Source organism: Macaca mulatta, chromosome 20 (assembly GCF_049350105.2).
Source record: "Macaca mulatta isolate MMU2019108-1 chromosome 20, T2T-MMU8v2.0, whole genome shotgun sequence".
Lineage (NCBI taxonomy): Eukaryota > Metazoa > Chordata > Mammalia > Primates > Cercopithecidae > Macaca > Macaca mulatta.
This window is the reverse complement of record NC_133425.1, coordinates 52,901,825-52,923,280: the sequence shown is the minus strand read 5'-3', so window position 1 is coordinate 52,923,280 and position 21,456 is coordinate 52,901,825. Positions and strand designations below refer to the sequence as shown.

At 48.6% G+C, this 21,456-nt stretch overlaps 1 long non-coding RNA gene, 2 other non-coding genes and 1 pseudogene across 5 annotated transcripts; 2 read left to right on the top strand and 2 right to left on the bottom strand.

The window, feature by feature from the left end:
• Nucleotides 1-6,631: 6,631 nt before the first annotated feature.
• Nucleotides 6,632-7,179, top strand: LOC704238 (large ribosomal subunit protein uL23 pseudogene; annotated as a pseudogene). The gene has a single exon (XR_011943.5). The product of XR_011943.5 is annotated as a large ribosomal subunit protein uL23 pseudogene (transcript).
• A 5,157-nt stretch (nucleotides 7,180-12,336) lies between these two features.
• On the bottom strand, nucleotides 12,337-21,188 carry LOC144338045 (uncharacterized). Of its 2 annotated transcripts, none has more exons than XR_013411806.1 (3): nucleotides 21,048-21,188; nucleotides 12,933-13,044; nucleotides 12,337-12,474 (listed from the first exon to the last, which is right to left on the bottom strand). It is a non-coding gene; the product is annotated as an uncharacterized LOC144338045 (long non-coding RNA). The 2 variants fall into 2 exon arrangements; XR_013411805.1 differs by lacking the exon at nucleotides 12,933-13,044 and adding an exon at nucleotides 17,646-17,753 and having other exon boundaries at nucleotides 12,338-12,474.
• On the top strand, nucleotides 13,792-13,874 carry TRNAL-CAG (transfer RNA leucine (anticodon CAG)). Its single transcript has one exon. It is a non-coding gene; the product is annotated as a tRNA-Leu (tRNA).
• Nucleotides 14,226-14,308, bottom strand: TRNAL-CAG (transfer RNA leucine (anticodon CAG)). The gene has a single exon. It is a non-coding gene; the product is annotated as a tRNA-Leu (tRNA).
• Nucleotides 21,189-21,456: the final 268 nt, after the last annotated feature.

The following is a 21,456-nucleotide window of genomic DNA, read 5'->3' as shown; positions in this document are numbered from 1 at the left end:
AAGCATCATCTCTATCTTCTCAAAGTTAGGCAGTGACATTCAGAGCCTGCTCCTAGGGAGGGGGAGGCCATCCAGAACCTACCTAGCCTCACACCCTATCCCCTGGCAAACAACCTCAAGCCCTGACTGTGGTCCTCTCTCTTCAGAACCACAGGCATCTCCCCAGCTGGGCTGAGAAATGTGTCCAGGGGTTCTGGGACACCGACACCTTTTTCCAGCTTCTTTTTTATTATAAAAATAACACATGCTCACGGTAAGAAATTCCAAGAGCACGGAAGAGCAGGAGCCCCCTTCTCATTCCCTTTCTCCAGGGTGAACTGAGCCACCAGGGTTTTTGGCGTCCCGGTCAGCCCCAGGAGATCGTAAGGGTAATGATGCCCATTTTATAGATGAGGAAACTGAGGCATGGAGAGGGGGAGAAACCATTGAGGCCATGTGCTGAAAAGTGGCAAAGGTGGGATTTGAATATGGCTCTTCTGCCCCCAAGTCTAGAACTTTCCACAAGTCTACCAGGGATACAGCTCTGATCAGCTCAGTCCCAACCACATCAGCTCCTCATCCCGACCACACACACATACATGCATACACATATACACGCATACGCACGCATACACACGCATACACACATATGCACACATACGCACACATACATGCACACACATATACACACATACACGCACGCACGCATACACATATACACACATACACACACATACACATATGCACACATACACACATGCATATACATGTACATGCATACACACACATACATATATGCAACACATACACGCACACACATATACATGCCTGCATACACACATATACACGCACATACACAGACATACACACATACACACATATATACACACATACACACATTACACACACACATATACATATATACATACATATATACACATATGCACCCACATACACACACACATACACACAAAACCCCACAGTGACTAACCCAGCTGCATGAAAATACCCACACACACATACACACACCCAGCCCAGTGCCCTCATCCCCATAGATAATTTCTGAACCAAAATATACATTTGCACACACTTAATTTTACACATGTGCAATGTACAAAAACACACTTCAGACACTCACACGTGTTCTCACTTTCAGAGACACAAACACACACTTCTACACACCCATAGACGCTGGCACACACCCATCCCCACCAGCCTCCCCTCATACCCTCTGTCAGAGCGCACCCCTTAGAGACCCCACATCCATCTCGTGGCCAAGCCATCACCGCCAAAGTCCTGTCCTCTTCTACCCAATCAAGCCCTAGTTGTGGTCTCCTAGGCACACTATTGTGCCAACCAGATGCCACCTGTCCACCAGCCAAAGCTGGGCCCCTCTCTCAATGCCCTTGCCCTTTTGCCCAAGATTCCAAGGCAGCAGAATTTTTTATTTTATGTATTTATTTTTGAGAAAGAGTTTTACTCTGTCGCCCAGGCCGGAGTGCAGCGGCATGATTTCGGCTCAATGCAACCTCCACCTCCAGGGCTCAAGCGATCCTCCTGCTTCAGCCTCCCGAGTAACTGGGACTACAGACATGTGCCACCATGCCCAGCTAATCTTTGTATTTTTTCATGGAGACGAGGTTTCACCATGTTGGCCAAGCTGGTCTTGAACTCCTAACCTCAGGTGATCTGCCTGTAAGCTAGCAGAATTTTTTTTTTTTTTTTTTGAGATGGAGTTTCACTCTTGTTGCCCAGGCTGGAGTGCAATGGCGCGATTTCGGCTCACTGCAACCTCCGCTTCCTGGGTTCAAGCCATTCTCCTGCCTAAGCCTCCTGAGTAGGTGGGATTACAGGTGCGTGCCACCATGCCCAGCTAATTTTTTGTATCTTTGGTAGAGACAGGGTTTCCCCATGTTGGTTAAGCTAATCTTGAACTCCTGACCTCGGCTGATCTGCCCGCCTTGGCCTCCCAAAGTGCTGGGATTACAGGCAGGAGCCACCGCGCCCAGCCAAGCTAGCAGAATTCCAGGGCTTCCTGTCCTCGCCTCTCCCACCCACATGGCACCAGTGCCTTGAAGAGATCTGATGAAGAACCTCAGAGTTCACCACTCCTGCCTCCTGAGGTGTGCACACATAGCTTGAAAGGGACCATCTGTTCCTGAGAATCTGCACTCACCCTCACTCCAGACCCTCTTCATTTTCTCTGAACGTTTCCAAATCCCTTACCTCAGTTTTCTCCCAACAGTTCTCAGAGGATGCGGACCTTTACATTCAGTCGTGGCTCCATTTGTCTCACCTGTAAATGTGGTTCCTGAACACTCCAGAGACAACTAGGAACTTCATGAAAACACACAGTCCTGCCCCCAGACCCACGTGGGGTCTCTGGGGCTGGCACAGGGTGGCCACTCAATCTGATGGCCAAGAGGTCAATTGAAGAGCTGGGTAGGTGGAGAGAGGAACACCTTTCTCTTCCATAGTCAGACATTAACCAGGAGAGAACTGGATCCCCAAAATGTAATCTTGAGGACTTGAGCACAAGTACTGAGGGCCCTAGTTGGGGTGCTATGAATATATGGGGGAAATATCCTGAATTGGGGATTTATTGGGATATTTATTCAATTATTCTTTCAATTAATAAATACTTCCTACAAGGAGGCTGGCCTCAGTGACTGTAATCCCAGCAGTTTTGGAGGCCAAGGCAGGAGGATCACTTGAGCCCAGAAATTCGAGACCAGCCTGGGCAACATAGTGAGACCCTGTCTCTACAAAAAATACAAAAGTTATCCAGGCGTGGTGGTGTATGCCTGAAGTCCCAGCTACTCGGGAGGCTGAGGTGGGAGGATCATTTGAGCCTAGAAGGTCGAGGCTGCATTGAGCCATTATACAGCCACTGCACTCCAGCCTGGGTGACAGAGCAAGACCCTGTCTCAAAAACAAAAAAAGCTCCTACAAGGTAGCAGGCACTGAAATCTGTGGAGACTGAAGAGTCCCAGCCCACACGAGTGTGGGTTCTGGTGGGGACACATATAGCCTAAGACTCTCTCTCTGTCTCTCTCTCTCTCTCTCTCTGTTTGTCTCTCTTTCACTCTCACACACACACACACACACACACACACACACACACACCATGCCAAGGGTTCTGGTGCAGACAGGGGAGCTGACCCAGGCTGGAGGTCAGGAAAGGCTCCCCGGGGAACGGACCAGAGGAGAGCCCAGGGCAGGTGATGGCGTTGGGCTCCTTCAGCAACTCAGAACCTTTTTCAGACCACCTGACTTAGAAAAATATTGCATCAGACTTCGTCATTTTTATGAGGAACTTGATAAACGAAGAAACTTGCTCTATATATCTGCTGAAACCTTTGGAGAACAAAGGAGGCATCAGTAATGTTCTTTTTTTAGAATGAAAAGTAATTTTCATGGCTCTTTTTCCTTTCACATTGCAAAAGCAGTGCATTTTGGGAAACATGACTCCCCCAGTTCCCCCACCCAACACACAACGTGTCTCTGGCTGGGGAACAGGGCACCTGACTTGTACCACCCTGTGATGACCTCCTGGGACTCTGAGAGTCCACCTGTTGCCTGTCCAGGCACCTCCCCTGGGCAGACCCACCTGTGCCCCTGCTGGCACACCCTCTGTTAAGGTCCCCAGGACAAAGGACATAGGTTGGTCTTCTAGGATCTGAGTCCCAGCAACCATAGAGAAAGACTGCAACAAGCAGTCCTAGAGAAAACAGCGTTAGGCATATCAAAATCCAGAGGGAAACGGGGAGCTCTTTGAAGATAAAAGAATTTCCAGAGGAAATGTCGAAACTCTGAGTGGCTCCACACAGGTGGAAAAGGGCTGCAGCTACCGGTTCCTGCCCCTCCCCAGGGTTGTGGTTCCCATTTCCCTCCTTGGAAGCCCTACTTGGATGGGTTTGCATCCTGGATATGGCCTGCAACACTGGGTCCAAGCAGTTTAGGGGCTGGCTCTGACTCTGGAAGGCTGGAGACATGACTGTACTGGCTCTGGGCTCTCACAATGCACACAGGGCCAGGAGCAGTGGCTCATGCTTGTAATCTCAACACTTTGGGAAGCCAAGGCAGGAGCATTGCTTGAGGCCAGGAGTTTAAGACCAGCCTGGGCAACGTAGACCTTGTCTCTACAAGAAAAAAAAAAAAAGTTGTTGTTGTTGTTGTTGTTTTAATTAGCGGGACATGGTGGCCAAACACCTGTAGCCCCAGCTACTCACGAAGGTGAGGCAGCAGAATCTCTTGAGCCCAGGAGTTTGAGGCTGCAGCGAGCCAAGATTGCACCACTGCAATCTTGATCTTGTGGTATGACCTCGGCTCGCTGCAGTCTCCACCTCCCGGGTTCAAGAGATTCTCCTGTCTCTGCTTCCCGAGTAGCTGGGATTACAAGCGCGCACTACCACGCTCGGCTCATTTTTTTGTATTTTTGGTAGAGATGGGGTTTCACCGTGTTGGCCAGGCTGGTCTTGAACTCCTGACCTCAAGTGATCCACCTGCGTCAGCCTCCCAAAGTGCTAGGGTTACAGGCATGAGCCACCACATCCGGCCAGAAATTAAATTTTTCTAGTAGCAGCATTGAAAAAGTAAATAGAAACAGTGGACATTAATTTTAATAATATATTTTTATTCAACCCAACATGGCCAAAGTATAATCACATTGAAAATTAATAATAAAATAGCTTACATTTTTGTTTTTATACTGTCTTTGAAGTCTACTTTGTGTTTTACACTTACGATCCCTCTCAATTCAGACTGGCCACATTTCTTTTTTTATTTTATTTTATTTTATTTTATTTTATTTACTTTTTTTTGAGACAGAGTCTTGCTGTATCGCCCAGGCTGGAGTCCAGGGGTGTGATCTAAGCTCACTGAAAACTCTTCCTTCCGGGTTCAAGCGATTCTTCTGCCTCACCCTCCTGAGTAGCTGGGATTACAGGTGCACACCACCGTGCCCAGCTAATTTTTGTATTTTTAGTGGAGATGGGGTTTTGTCATGTTGGCCAAGCTGGTCTCGAACTCCTGACCTCAAGTGATCTGCCTGCCTTGGCCTCCCAAAGTGGTAGGATTACAGGTGTGAGCCACTACACCTGGTCTGGACTGGCCACATTTCAAAAGCTCAAGAGCCAGTGAGTGACTACTGTGTGGGCGGGTGCAGGTCCAGGCTGTATTTGTCTTTGGGTTACATGTGACAGAGGTTCACATTAAACTGGCATAAGTGGAAAAGGGCAGTGACTCATGAAACTGACAAGACCAAAAGAGATAAATTGAGGGATAGCTAGACGCAGGTGTTCCAATGATGTCAATGTCATCAGAGAGCTCACATTGTATATTTTCCAGCTTTCCTTCTCAAGTAGGTTCTGGATGGCATAGCAAAGACAGCCACCACCAGCTCAGCCACCTGACCCCGCATCCAGCTTCTCTATTACAAGCTTTCCCCCAAGCCGGACTCCCACTGGACCAACTAGAATTCTGCACTCATTTCTGAACCAATCAGCGTTGTGGCAAGATGGGCGGAATGGCTGACTAGTCAGACGTGAGTCGTCTGACCGTTCCCAGCATGACAGGAGAGGAGAGTCAGCCTCACCTTACCTGCTGGGACGAGAGTGGCCATGGAGGGGTTTCCCAAAGGAGAATCAGGAGGCTTGGCACCCGAAGACTAAGGGGGCCACACAGGGTGGGGAGGGAGAGGGATGTGAGGTGCATTCAGAATGCGGGTTGGATTGAATAAATAGAGGCTCCCAAGAGGACTGGAGTATGAGATTGAACAGGAAAGACATGATCTTAGTCTGGCAGAAATGTTCAAAAGATGGCTGGCGGAAGTGTTCAAAAGATGGCTGGTAGGGCACATGCCAATGAGAGCAGATAATACCCTTAGTGCTGGGTGCCCGGGAGTTTTTGGGGTTGTGGGGAATCCCGGAGAGGGGACGGGCCGGGATGGTCATGGGGACTATGGGAGGCTCATTGCAGCCCCGCTTACCAAGGAGAACAGCAGCATTTCCACCTGTCGCCACTGATATGGCCATAGGAAGCACATCAGGAGACCATCCAGAGGCCTCGACCTCAGACACTGCATCCCACACCCCACACTGAGGATGCAGCCCACCCTGAGAAAGCTCTGCTCTGGTGCAGCTCTAAGGAAAACACAGAAACCTTTTAGCCCCAAAAGACAGAGCAGATGGACCTTCCAGAGGGTCTGGAGGTCCCCGAGCCCAGGCAGGCAAAAGGGCTGTTATCCCAATGGGGAGGGCTGGGCACAGGACTCAGAGATGAAGACTCCTGGGGAAGGCAAGGGTCATGAATGGCCTTCCCAGCGGGGGGAGCCCCAGGCTTCTTAAGCTCCACCTGGAGAGGCACAAAAAGTTGACTTGAAGAGCCCAGAGAATTGTCTCAGTTGTCTGTCCGTTCGTCCGTCCGTCCGTCCGTCCATCCATCCATCCATCCATCCATCCATCCATCCATCCAACCATGCATTCCTTTGTCCGTTCACCCACTCATGTACTATTTATTTACCAAGCTCCTATTATGTGACAGGAATGCCCTACCTGCCAGGAATACCCTGGTGAACTAGATGGCCAAGGTCCCTGCCTTCGCAGAGCGCAGAGCCTAGTCAGGGAGAAACACGATCAACAGATAAGCCAGGCTTTTCACAAGATGGCGCCGAAAGCGAAGAAGGAAGCTCCTGCCCCTCCTAAAGCCGAAGCCAAAGCGAAGGCTTTAAAGGCCAAGAAGGCAGTGTTGAAAGGTGTCCACAGCCACAAAAAAAAGAAGATCCGCACGTCACCCACCTTCCGGCGGCCCAAGACACTGCGACTCCGGAGGCAGCCCAAATATCCTCGGAAGAGCGCCCCCAGGAGAAACAAGCTTGACCACTATGCTATCATCAAGTTTCCGCTGACCACTGAGTCTGCCATGAAGAAGATAGAAGACAACAACACACTTGTGTTCATTGTGGATGTTAAAGCCAACAAGCACCAGATTAAACGGGCTGTGAAGAAGCTCTGTGACATTGATGTGGCCAAGGTCAACACCCTGATTCAGAGAGAAAAAGGCGTATGTTCGACTGGCTCCTGATTACGACGCTTTGGATGTTGCCAACAAAATTGGGATCATCTAAACTGAGTCCAGCTGCCTAATTCTAAATATATATATATATATCTTTTCAACATTTAAAAAAAAAAAAAAACAAAACAGATAAGCCAGCCAATGAGCACAGTGACTTTGGATCTCATATAGGGGGCCAGATAGCAAGTGAGCAGGAGGAGAGGTGGGGGCTGCTTTAGCCATGTGCTGAGGAAGAGTCATTTGAAAAAGATGGCTCTAGACAGAGGAAACGGCCAGTGCAAAGGCCCTGCGGAGGGAGTACGTTTTGTATGGGAAAACCAGAAAAAATGGAGGTGGGAGATGAAGGTGGGGGAAGAGATTGCAGAGCTGGTCACGGCTGACTCAGGTGAGGCAGTCAGGCTGCACTGTGGTTGTGGAGAGGGCAGGCTAGAGATTCTCTCCACAAAGTCAGATTGGCAGGTCAAACTGGCCCCATAGTATTCACCAGGCACAAGAACTATCTCACTGGGCTGGGCTCAGTGGCTCATGCCTATAATCCCAGCACTTTGGGAGGCTGAGGTGGGAGGTATGCTTAAGAACAGGAGTTCAAGTCCAGACTAGGCAATATATTGAGACCCCATCTCTACAGAAATTTTTTTTTTTTTTTGCAAAAATTAGCTAGGAGTGGTGGCATGTGGCTGTAGTGCTACCTACTCGTTAGGCTGAGGTGGAAGGATCATTTGAGCCCAGGAAGTCGAGGCTGGAGTTAGTTGTGTTTGCACCACTGCACTCCAGCCTGGGTGACAGAGTAAGAGCTTGTCTCAAAAAAAAAAAAAAAAAAAGTCACATTGTTTTATTTTGTGGCACTAACACATAAAGCTTTTACTCTGTTCCAGGCATTCTAAGTGCTCAGCGTGTATTAACTTATTTGATCTTCTCAACAATCCTCTAAGATAGATACCAGTACTAAGCCCATTTTACAGACGGGGGAACTGGGGAACTGAGAGGCTAAGTAACTACCCTGAGGTCACAGAGCTAGCAAATGGCAGAAGCAGGATTTGAACTCAGGTGGTCCCAGAGTCCACACACTCGGCCATGAGGGCTCGAATTAAAATTGGCCGATGGAGCGTGGTGGCTCACACCTGTAATCCCAGCATTTTGGGAGGCTGAGGCAGGTGGATCGCCTGAGGTCAGGAGTTCAAGACCAGCCTGGCCAACATGGTGAAACCCTGTCTCTACTAAAAATACCAAAAAAACCCAAAAATTATCTGGGCGTAGTGGTGGGCGCCTGTAATCCCAGCTACTCGGGAGGCTGAGGCAGGATAATCACCTGAACCTGGAAGGTGGAGGTTGCAGTGAGCCAAGGTCGTACTGTTGCACTGCAGCCTGGGCAACAAGAGTGAAACTCCATCTCAAAAATTTTTTTTTAAAAAATAGCCCTTTACTCCCTGCCTATCAGGGTGGTAAGCTGTCGTCTCGTCCATTCCTGGGGTTCTCCTTCTAGGATGGCCAAAGACCTAGGGGGCATGGGGAGAAGCAGTCCAGAGAACTTGGAAGTGAGCTCCTGGCCCTTGGTCTATTCTGGTTGTCACTGAAATGCTCACTGTCCACGTGATCTACTCATAACCAAGAAATTGAGCCGTCTGTCTCCCTCCATGCCAAGGGTGGACCTTGGGGTCTCTGGCTCCGGCTCCCGAGGGACCAAACTTTCCCCACCCCATCCTGTTACCTGCCTCATCCACTTCACCTTCAGATTCCCCCATTTTCCTGGGGCTGGCCTGGCTTTTCCCCTCACTGGTCAAGATATCCAAACCAGGACCTTGACAGGCATTTGCTCCTGGCATCCAGTGGCTTCTGCCCTCCACCCTCAGCCAAGGAAACCAGAGCCTGAACAACAAAAGCTTGGCCATGCTACTTGGACTGCCTTAGTGGGAAAATCCTACCCTTTCTTTTAAATCTCCTCGATAATGAAAACAGGACTAAAAACAGCATCTCAAAGTCCATCCTGCCATGTGAATTGGCAAGCTCTCGTGGCTTTTCTTTCTTTTTTTTTTTTCTTTTTTTTTTTTTTTTGAGATGAAGTCTCACTCTGTCAAGCCCAGGCTGCAGTGCAGTGGCACAATCTCAGCTCACTGCAACCTCTGCCTCCTGGGTTCAAGCGATTTTCCTGCCTCAGCCTTCTGAGTAGCCGGGATTACAGGCATCTGCCACCATGCCCAGCTAATTTTTTGTATTTTTAGTAGAGACAGGGGTTTCACCATGTTGGTCAGGTTGGTCTCGAACTCCTGACCTCAGGTGATCCGCCCACCTAGGCCTCCCAAAGTCACACTTGGGATTACAGGTGTGAGCCATTGTGCCTGGCCCTCATGGCCTTTTTTTTTTTTTTAAGGAGACAATATAAAGAAAGTGCTCGGCACAATGCTAGGCACACAGTTTTCAAGAAGGGGTTTTGTTTTGTTTTGTTCTTGAGACAGCATCTCACTCTGTTGCCCAGGCTGGAGTGAGGTGGCATGATCACAGCTCACTGCAGCCTTGACCTCCTGGGCTCAAACGATCCTCCCACCCCAGCCTCCCAAAGTGTTAGGATCACAGGTGTGAGTCACCATACCTGGCCTCAAGGAGTTTTGAGCCAGACAAATCAAGTTCCATTTATCAGCTGTGTGACTCTGGGCAATTTATGTGGTCTCTCTGATTCTCACTTTCCTGTAAAATGGGGGTAATGAAATGATGACCTGTGTTTATGGTGCTGTGATGAACATTAAGTGAGATAATGGATGGAAAGGAAATATTCTCTAATACTCAGCTTCCTGCCACACGTGTCCCTGGCAGGGCTGGTGATGTGTGCCGAAGTCCCAGGAATGCTAGGAATTATCCCTTTCAGGCACCTTGGGTGGACAAACACTAGGTCCTCATTTGGCCATCTGACTTCATCTGTGCAAAATAGGGCAAAGCACAGGAAGAGCCACTTCGGGGCTTCCCCAGCTGCTTGTGGGCTTTTCAGGCTCCACTCAGGGGACTTTTTTCTCCCAAGCTGGACAAATGCCCAGAGCAGGGAATGGGTGAGGCCTGTCCCACAGGGCTCTTCTTTCGTGTCTGGGCTGCTGATAAGGTGGAAACAGGACGTGAACAGAAATAGTGGCCTCCCTTCCCAATTTTGGTCTCAGGGACCTAGGGGTGCAAGGCTTCCTCCAGGCCAGGAGGCTGTCACATGAAAGGTGTCAAGGGAGGACCGCTGATCATCCACGCAAACCCAGGAGACAGGGCTATGTAGTACCTGGTGCTGAGCCCCATCAAGGGAGCACTTTCTCCCAGGCAGGCCAGGAGGGCAGCAGGCAGGGCGGGGCTGGTGTGGGCTCCAGCTCTGGCCTTACCTCTGTTTCCTCCTCTCTAAAATGATGTGCACTCAGAGAGATTGGTGATGGAAGAAATGATGGGAGGGTTCCAGTGGTGGAGAGTGCAGGACTTCTGCCCCAAAGAGGACCTTGGGCAAGTCACTCAGCCCACCTGAGCCTTACCTCCCTGGTCTGCAAAATGGGGTGCAAGTGGGAAGCTAGCAGCCCCTACTTCAAAGCCCTTGCCTCCAAGGGAAACCAAGCATCTAGTAACCTGGCTCCTATATGGCCTTGGTGACCTCCTGTTGCATCCCTGCATCCTCTCTCTCCACCCTGACACCCCACACACCCACTAGCCAGCCAGCAGGGCTCGTCTGTTTTACCCTGAAACACATCCTGAATCTTGAATTCTACCACCTTTTGCAATCTCCACTTCCCTGGTCCAGCCACCATCATCTCTTACCCTCCCTGCCCTGGCCTTCTCCCTGGACTTCCAATTCTTCCCTTGGCCTCCCGTCCATCCTCCACACAGCAGCCAAAGCGATAGTCTTTGAAGGGCCCTCAAGACCATGCCACTCCCCTGTTTAAAACACTCCAGGCAGGGCACAGTGGCTCACACCTATAATCTCAGCATTTTGGGAGGCCAAGGCTGAAGGATCTCTTGAGCTCGAGAGCTCGAGACCAGCCTGGGCAACATGTCAAGATCCTGTCTCTACAAAAAGTACAAAAATTAGCCAAGTGTGGTGGTGCATACCTGTAGTCCCAGCTACTTGGGAGGTTGAGGCAGGGATTGCTTGAGCCCAGGAGGTTAAGGCTGCAGTAAGCCAAGATTGTGCCACTGGACTCCAACCTGGGTGACAGGGCTGGACCCTGTCTCAAAACAACAACAACAACAACAACAAACAAAAACACACCAGTTACTCCATCACAGAAGAAAATCCAAACTCCTTTCCCTGGCACTCCAGCCCTGTGTGATATGGTCTGAACCTTCCCATAACCTTACCCCTGCCACACTGGCCTTGCTGTCCCTGCAACAGACTATATTCCTCTCTGCCTCAGAGCCTTTGCACCGGTTATGTCTTTCATCTGCAATGCTGCCACCTGCAGCTTTGATAGTGCTTGTCTTTCTCCTTTTGAACTCAGTGTCAGCTCCTCACAGAGGCCCTCCCTAACCACCCTGCCTAGGAGAGCCCCAATCACTCTTGATCACTGTTAAAAGGGTTGTTTTTTTTTTTTTTTTTTTTTTGAGATGGAGTCTCACTCTGTTACCCAGGCTGGAGTGCAATGGTGTGATCTCAGCTCACTGCAACCTCCGCCTATTGGGTTCAAGCAATTCTTCTTCCTCAGTCTCCTGAGTAGCTGGGATTACAGGCACGTGCCACGACGTCTGGCTAATTTTTGTATTTTTAGTAGAGATGGGGTTTCACCATGTTGGCCAGGCTGGTCTTGAACTTCTGACCTCGTGATCTGCCCACCTCAGCCTCCCAACATGCTGGGATTACAGGCATGAGCCACCTCGCCTGGCCAAAAGGATAATTTTTAATATAAAATCATAATTCTGATATAAATATAAAATGAACATGTCAAAGATTTTATTTTAGTCATTAATTAATGGGAGGACCTGTTCAATGTTACAGCCAATTCAAAAGAGAATTCAAAGACACACATATATTGGCAATCAGGAATGCTGAAATGAATTTATAAGTAGATTGCAAAATTGGTCAATATCCACAGGACAATGATCAATTGCATTTTACCCTAACAAAATTCACCTGCATTTCTGTGAACAAGAATTATTTGGACATAAAAGTAATGAAAGGTGCAAGCCCTTATGGAATCAGACAGCTTGATGGGTGCTCCAGACAGAACATCCAGCTCTCTTTTTTGCCTGTTTTAAAGTCTCTCATGAGTTTCTTGATGCATCCTCTACCCAGCATTTAACAACACCTGGACGTAACTGTTCGCCTGTTTCTTATCCTTCTCCTTTCGCTCCATGCCTGAATGTATCTTGAGAGTGGAAATTCTGTTTCGTTCACAGCATCTAGAAGAGTGGCACATAGCACGTGCTTAATAAATGTTTGTTGACTTTCTTTCCAGCTTCCAGGGCAATCTGTATTTTAGAAGAGGACACAAAAGAGGTTAGTGCTAAACCTAAAGGAAAGAATTCTGGCAGTCAATGAGGGGAGGACATTTGGGACGGGGAAAGAGGAGGGTTTCATCGTCTTTCAAATAACCAGGACCTCTGCTCACCCCCAAGGGACTGCATCCCAAGCTCCAAGGATCTAAAGGGAATCTGATCCAAGGGTGGTAAGGGCTGCTGTTCTCTGGCTGAGGCCGCTCTGTGATACCATCTCAGACAAGTCCGAGGGCACTAAGAGGTTAATGTGACCCCACAGCTCACACCGTCTGGGCCTGACCCCTGGGGACTCCAGAGTCGGCTCACAGATGTCCGAGGGTCTCGGACCCTCTCTGTTAGAGCCTGTGTACAGAGAGGGGCAGCAGCTGCCATTGTAGGAACATGAGTCATTAATGAGGGAATTCATTAATTAATGTGTAATTGTTACACACCAGGTCAGCGACCCAGCACCCTGAGATCCTAGAAATCTCGTGGTGAAGGGCACCCTCTCGGTACGGAGATCTTCTGGCCCCTGGAAACAGCCTGTGTGCGGCGTGCGTAAGCCTAGAGTGGGCGGAAGGGAAGAGAGGAAGATGCTGCAAGGGCCAGGAAAAGAGATGAGTCACGAAATGAGGGGATGCAAGAAAGAGGAAGTGAGGGAAGAATGAATCCACGGGATCTTCCCTGCGTACATACTGTGTGCAGGGCACGGTTTGGGCGCTGTGGACATAGGAATAGGGCGGGTCTGGCTGTGCCGCTGCAGGCCTCGTTCTACTCCGGAGCCTGAGTAAATGAGTTAAACACACATACAAATGTGAAGCTGCAGCTGGGGCGAGTATTCGGAAGGAGAGCGCGGTAAGAGTGCCAGGCGGCCTTGCAATAACCAGGCTTTACCTAGATTGGGCGCCAGCCCACGGAAATGTCTACAAATCAGTGCAGATATACGGACTTGATTGCATTATGCACAAGGGATATGCAAGGTTGCTTGCAGATTTCAGGAATCAAAGCTGACATGAATAGTACATGTATGCATGCAGAATGAATACATTCTGGAGGCACGAATGCATGTGTATTAAAGTAATAGTCTTCGGTCTCGGCCTTCTCTAGTAGACCTTGCGCACCCTCTGGCGTTGCCTAGGTGCATCGCGCTGACCCGCCTCGTCCCATCTCTCCACGCCCCTTGGAGCAAGTGAGTGTATCTCGCTCTACCCAACGCCGGGCGGAGAACGAGGCCTGGGTCTTTGCTGTCCGCTACGCATGCGCACATTGCGGCGCTTGTGAAGAAGCTTGTTGCAAAACGTACATCAAGCAGTCAGGATGGCCGAGCGGTCTAAGGCGCTGCGTTCAGGTCGCAGTCTCCCCTGGAGGCGTGGGTTCGAATCCCACTTCTGACAGAGCTTCGTTACTTTTCTCACCAAGAGCGCAGATTAATGAGGTTATGATGGCTTGCGTGTATCTTCTCATAATCTTTTTATTCTTTCACAAAACGAGTTTTTTCTTATTAACGAGCATTTTCTTTTTTAAAAAAGAATCACGCTCTGTCGCCCAGGCTGAAGTGCAGTGGCGAGATCCTCCCGCCTTAACCTCTTCAGAAGTAGGGAGCTCAGAATCGCACCACCACGTCCTATCGGACTTTTTCTTCCTGACAGACTTTCATTTGACTTTGGATTGTAAAACGTACGTTCCCTGTTGGAGTTGGGGGGTCGTCTGAGATTTCTCTTTTAAAATACCGGGAAAATAACACTTGTCAGAAGTGGGATTCGAACCCACGCCTCCAGGGGAGACTGCGACCTGAACGCAGCGCCTTAGACCGCTCGGCCATCCTGACTTCCCGAAAAAAGAGGACTCTTTGGGATCTGATGTAGTTCTTCTCATGCTTCAACGACGCTCGGGACCCAGAACCCAGAAGCGGGGTCCGGGGCAGTTCTGAGTCCGGCCGACAGCTTAGGTTATCCACAACCAAACCCACCCGGTGCAGCCGAGACTCACTGCTGCTCTCAAACTGGCGCTTTCTACTGAATACACAGATAATTTAAATGGAAAATCAGTTTCCCTTACCTTCAACAGAATTAAACACAATGAAAACGAAAAAACGTTGCTAAATTCTAGCCGCCTGGCCAGGCTCTGAGCCTCAAGTGGTGGTATTATTATGAACTATTACTAACACCGGTCGGATGTTTCGGGTTGTGAATGGGGCACTGGAGGAGTAGGGGGCGGGGTTTGGAGAATTATTGTTGGAAAGAGGATACTCTGTAAGGTTTTTGTCATCCGCTCCTCAGGACGGGAGGCCTTGGGTTGGGAGATCCCACTCTGCAAATGATTACCTAGGGCCTCATCCAGAAACAGTTGGCTTTTAGACCTTTATAACAAGCTGATCGAGGGAAAAAATTGGAGATTGTTAAGCTTGGGGAAGAGAATTATTATCTGTCTACAAAAGCCGGATACACAAGGGGTTGGGATTGTGTCCGCCTGTCCTCTTTGCTCCAAGAACTGGGGCCTGAGGTAGGGGTGCAGTGGGTGGATAGTTACAGAGGATGGGTTTGGGAGAAGAAAGAGTTTGCTGGAAAGGAAACAGGGTGACTGTATTGGTAGTGATATCCCCGTCGCTGGAGGCATTCAAGACGAGGATGGATGGTAACTTGGTGGAAATGCTGCCAAGAAGATTCAAGAATTTCTATTGCTGCCGTAACACGTAACTACAAATTTGGTAGCTTAAAACCATCTCATTTATTTATCTTACAGTTCTGGAGGTCAGAAGTCTAAAATGGACCACAGGGTTACATTCCTTCTGGAGGCCAGAAGGGAGAATCCATTTCCTTTCCTCTTCCAGCTGCTGGAGACCACCCACATTCTTTGGCTCCTCAATCCACACCACTCCAACCTTTGCTGTGTCTTCACATCACCTTCTCTGACTCTGACTTTCCTGCCTAACCTCTTATAACAGCCCTTGTGGTTACACTGGGCCCGTCTGATAAACCAGTCATCACCCCATCTCCAAGCCCATTATTATTATTGTTGTTGTTATTTTGAGACGTAGTCTCACTCTGTTGCCCAGGATGGAGTGTAGTGGCACGAACTCGGCTCACTGCAACCTCCGACTCCTTGGGTTCAAGCAATTCTCCTGCCTCAGCCTCAGTCTCCCGAGTAGCTGGGACTACAGGCACACACCACCACGCCCGGCTAATTTTTGTATTTTTAGTAGAGACAGGGTTTTGCCATGTTGACCAGACTGGTTTTGAACTCGTGACCTCAAGTGATCTACCCGCTTCCCAAAGTGCTGGGATTACAGGCGTGAGCCACTACGCCCAGCCCAAATCCTTAATTTAACCACAGCTGCAAACTCTCTTTTAAGCATTTAAAGTAACAGAGCCACAGGTTCCAGGGATTAGGATATGGTGAGGAGACTCATTATTCTAACAGTGCCCTAAAGCACAATTCGATTTGGAAGATTCCATCCAGGGGTAATTTTCTGTAATATCTTTGGTCTGAGACCAACTTTCCCTACCACTTCGCTGTTCAGTCTCCCAAAAACTGCTCTGAGTTCACCTCTCCCTCCATCACAAACCTGGCTGGTGGATCCCAGAGGCCCCTGCTAAACCTTGAACAGGTTGAGAAGTACTGCGTTTGAATTCCTGCTGTGTGACCTTGGGTAGATCACTTCACCTCTCTGAGCCATATAGGAAGAAGGGAGGAGTAGAGGCAGGGGTCTCTAACCCCTATACTGGTCCGTGACCTGTTAGGAACCAGTGGCATAGCAGGAGGTGAGCCACAGGCAAGCTAAGGAAGCTGCATCTGTATTTACAGCCACTCCCCATCGCTTGCATTATTGCCTGAGGTCTGCCTCCTGTCAGATCAGGGGCAGCATTAGATTCTCATAGCAGCGTGAACCCTATTGTGAACTCTGCATGCAAGGGATTAGGTTGTGCACTCTTTATGAGAATCTAACGTCTGATGATCTCCCATCACCTCCAGAAAGGACCATTGAGTTGCAGGAAAACAAACTCAGGCCTCCCACTGATTCTACAATATGGTGAGTTCTATAATTATTTCATTATATATTATAATGTTATAATAATAGAAATAAAGTGCATTATGAACGTAATGTGCTTGAATCATCCCAAAACCACCCTCCTAACCCACCCCTACCTCCCCGGGAAAAATAGTCTTCCACAGAACCAGCGCCAGTTCCTGGCACCAAAAATGCTGGGGACCGCTGAGTTAGGGGGACTGTAATGCCATTCATCGATTTCTTTGGGTGTAAAAGACAGAAACCCAGCTTGCCCTCGTTTTGGCAAAAAAGGGAGATTTGTTGGCTCATGAGACAGAAGGTGGGGTAGGCAGGCAGGCTGCTGGATCTCAGGGGCCCCAAGAAGTGAGGGACTAGAACTTCTCCCACCTGTGCCCCTCTCTGCTTCTCTGGAGGCAGCTCTGGCCAGGGCCTTGTCTCTCCGTTCAACACCAAGAGGGCCACCCTCACACTCCAGATCTTTCTGGAAACCTTCCCTGCTCACTACCATAAATCGAGTTGTCTGGCACAGTGTCCCCCAGCTGCCTGGGTCTCCATCCAAGCACATTATCTGGGTAATCCTTTGTTTAATGGCTCTCCCTAACACCCCCCAAAACCAAACTCTGGTCACTCTGTGGCTTGGTGATTAGCCAGAGCCCTGGGGCTAGGGCCTGGCACATAATAGGGCTTGGTCCATATTTGCTGTGTAATGAAAGAAATAAATAACACAATCCTAATTTACCCAAATAAAAAAGAAAGAAAGAAAAAAAACGGGTTCATACCATGGAGAAATCTCAAGACAAAGAGTTAAGTGAAAAAAGCTAAGTAGAAACCAGAAATGGGCTGGGCACGGTGGCTCACAACTGTAATCCCAGCACTTTGGGAGGCTGAGGCGGGTGGATCACTTGAGGTCAGGAGTTTGAGACCAGTCTGGCTAACATGGTGAAATCCCCTCTCGACTAAAAATACAAAAATTAGCCAGGCATGGTGGCGCATGCCTGTAATCCCAGCTACTCAGGAGGCTGAGGCAGGAGAATCGCTTGAACCCAGAAGGCAGAGGTTGCAATGAACAAAGATCGTGCCACTGAACTCCAGCCTGGGCAACAGAGTAAGACTCCATCTCAAAAAGTAAAAAATAAATACATAAATACAATCTTACCAGGTGATCAAGGTCAACATCAACAGTGATAGGTTCCATTGATAGTAGGTATCCTTGAGTGGCACTTTACCTCTGTAGCCTTCCTTCCAAAAATGCATTACTCTAAGTCTAATCAGGAGAAAATAATATCAGACAAATCTCAATTGAGGAACATCCTACAAAACCCCTGACCAGGACCGCGTACAGTGGCTCACATCTGTAATCCCAGCACTTTGGGAGGCTGAGGCGGGTGGATCACGACAAGGTCAGGAGTTTGAGACCAGCCTGACCAACATGGTGAAACCCTGTCTCTACTAAAAATACAAAAATTAGCTGGGCATGGTGGCGCGTGCCTGTAATCCCAGCTACTTGGGAGGCTGAGGCAGGAGAATGACTTGAACCTGAGAGGCAGAGGTTGCAGTGAGCTGAGATCACGCCACTGCACTCCAGCCTGGGTGACAGAGTGAGACTCTGTCTCAAAACAAAACAAAACAAATTAAAAAAAAAAAAAAAAAAACCCTGACCAGTACTCCTCAAAATGATCAAGGTCATCCAAAACAAGGAAGTTCTGAGAAACTGTCACAGCCAAGCAGAGTCTACAGGCACAGGATGACTAAATGTACTGTGGTAACCCAGTTGGGATCCTGGAAACAGAAAAAGCACATTAGGGGAAAACTGAAGAACTCTGAATAAGTATTTAATAACAATGTAGCAATATTGGCTCATTAGTTGTGACATAAATGTAGCCTGGGCAACATAGTGACACCCGACTCTAAAAAAAAAAACAAAAATAGCCAGGCAAGGTGGCTTACACCTGGGGTCTCAGTTACTTGGGAAGCTGAGGCCATTTGAGCCCAGGAGTTTGAGGTTGCAGTGAGTTATGGTCATGCCACCGGACTCCAGCCTGGGTGACAGAAAGAAGCCCTATCTTTAAAATAAAAAAAAAGAATAACAATTTTGCTCTTCAAAATTAGCGTGGCTTTGTCACCCAGGTTGGAGTGCAGTGGCGCGATCTCGGTTCACTGCAACCTCCACCTCATGGGCTCAAGTGATCCTCCCACTTCGGCCTCCCAAGTAGCGAGGATTACAGGCACGCCACCATGACTGGCTAATTTTTATATTTTTTTGGTAGAGACAGGGTTTCACCATGTTGGCCACACTGATCTCAGACTCCTGGGCTCAAGCGATCAGCCCACCCGGGCCTCCCAAAGTGCTGGGATTATAGGTGTGAGCCACCACCCAGTCAGAAGCACTGTTAAAAAATAAAAGACAAGCCACAGACTGGGAGAAAATATTTGCAAGTTTTTTAAAAATCAGATATATCTGATAAAACACTTGCATCCAGTTATATCTCAATTATAAGGAGACAACCCAATATTAAAATGGGCAAAAGCTTTAAACAGATACTTCAGCAAAGAAGATATATGAATGGCTAACCACCACATGAAAAGATGCCCAACATTGTTAGTTATTATGGAAATAAACAGTAAAGCCACAATGAGACACTACTGCACACCTATTAGAATGGCTTTTTTAAAAAACTGGCAATACTAAGTATTAGCAAGGATGAGAGGCTACTGCTAGAAGTCTCTCATATTGCCAATAGGAATGTAAAATGGTGAGGCCACTTTGGAAAATGTTTTTTTTTTTTTTTTTTTTTTTTTTTTTTGAAACAGGGTCTCCTTCTGTTGCCCAGGCTGGAGTGCAGTGGTACAATCCCGCCTCACTGTACCCTCTGCCTCCCAGGTTCAAGTGACCCTCCTGCCTCAGCCTCCTGAGTAGCTGAGATTACAGGCACCCGCCACCATGCCCAGCGAATTTTTGTATTTTTAGTAGAAACGGGGTTTTGCCATGTTGGCCAGGCTGGTCTCAAACTCCTGACCTCAAGTGATCCACCTACCTTGGCCTACCAAAGTGCTAGTATTATAGGTGTGAGCCACCACGCCTGCCCAAACATTGATTCTTTTTCTTTTTTTTTTTTTTTGAGACAGAGTCTTGCTCTGTTACCCAGGTTGGAGTGCAGTGGCATGATCTTGGCTCATTGCAAGCTCCGCCTCCTGGGTTCATGCCATTTTCCTGCCTCAGCCTCTCAAGTAGCTGGGACTACAGGTGCCCGCCACCACACCCGGCTGATTTTTGTATTTTTAGTAGAGACGTGGTTTCACTGTGTTAGCCAGGATGGTCTCGATCTCGTGGCGTCATGATCCACCTGCCTCAGCCTCCTAAAGTGCTGAATTATAGGCGTGAGCCACCGTGCCCAGCCACTGGAAAATGCAATATCTTTTTAAAAATATTATTTGGCTGGGCAAGGTGGCTCATGCCTGTAATCCCAGCACTTTGGGAGGTCAAGGTGGGTGGATCACCTGAGGTCAGGAGTTCAAGACCAGCCTGGCCAACATGGTGAAACCCCGTCTTTCCTAAAAATACAAAAATTAGCCAGGCGTGGTGGCGCACACCTGTAGTCCCAGCTACTTGGGAAGCTGAGGTGGGAGAATCCCTTGAATCCAGGAGGCAGAGGATGCAGTGAGCTGGGACCCCACCACTACACTCCAGCCTGGGCGATAGAGACTCCATCTCAAATATATATATATATATATTTGAGAAATTATATATATATATATATATAATTATTTTATTTTGCTTTTTAAAAAATAGAGACAGGGTCTCACTCTGTTGCCCAGGCTGTGTCGAACTTCTAGCCTCAAATGATGCCCTCACCATCCCAGAGTGTTGGGATTGGGATTATAGGCACAAACCATCACACCCAGCCTATTTCAAGTAAAACAAATTGACCGGGCTAAGCTCGGTGGATCACACCTATAATCCCAGCACTTTAGGAGGCCGAGGCGAGCAAATCACTGAGCCCTGGAGTTCAAGACCAATCTGGGCAACATAGGGAGACCCTGTCTCTACTAAAAATACAAAAATTAGCTGGTTGTGGTGGTGCAGCCCTGTAGTCCCAAATACTCAGGAAGCCAAGGCAGGAGAAACGATTGAACCCCAGAGGGGGCGAAGGTTGCAGTGAGCTGAGATCGCACCACTGCACTCCAGCCTAGGGGACAGTCTCCATCTCAGAAAAAAAAAAAAAAAGAAAGAAAAGAAAGAAAAGCATAAACAAGGTGGCTGAGTGACACTGCTCACACAACGACAGAGTTCAGGGGTTTCCCCAAACCATCCTTAGGTTCCATAATCAGCCAGGACTCACAGAACTCACTGAAAGCTGTATAACCACAGCTGCAGTTTATGACAGCCGAAGGATACGAATTAAAACCAGCCAAGGGAAATGGTGTATAGGGAGGGGCCAGGAAAGTTCCAAAACTGGAACCTCCATTATCCTCTCCCTGTGGAATCAGGGACAGCGTTACTTTCCCAGCATCAATGTGTGACAATACGCACAGACTATTGCCACCCTAGTAAACTCACTGTCTTGGTTTCTAGAGTCTTCATTGAGGTCCCATCATGCAGGCTGGGTTGACTGCCCGGGCAGCAAATCTCAGACTCCAGCTTCTCCTAACGTCCAGCTATGTGGGTCCATATCTTGTATCCCAAAGCCTCCACCCTAAGCCACACTGTTTGGTGACCTGCTGCAGCCAGATCCCATGCTAAACCACATTGTTAGACTATCGGGTGTGGCCAGCTCCACCCTAAACAATGGCTATCAGATATGACATTCCAAGGGTTTAGAGGTCAACACCCAGATGCTGAGCACAAAAGCTAGATCTTGCGGGGTGGGTGGTTCACGCCTGTAATCCCAGCACTTTGGAAAGCCACGGCAGGCAGATCACGAGGTCAGGAGATTGAGATGATCCTGGCTAACACGGTGAAAACCCGT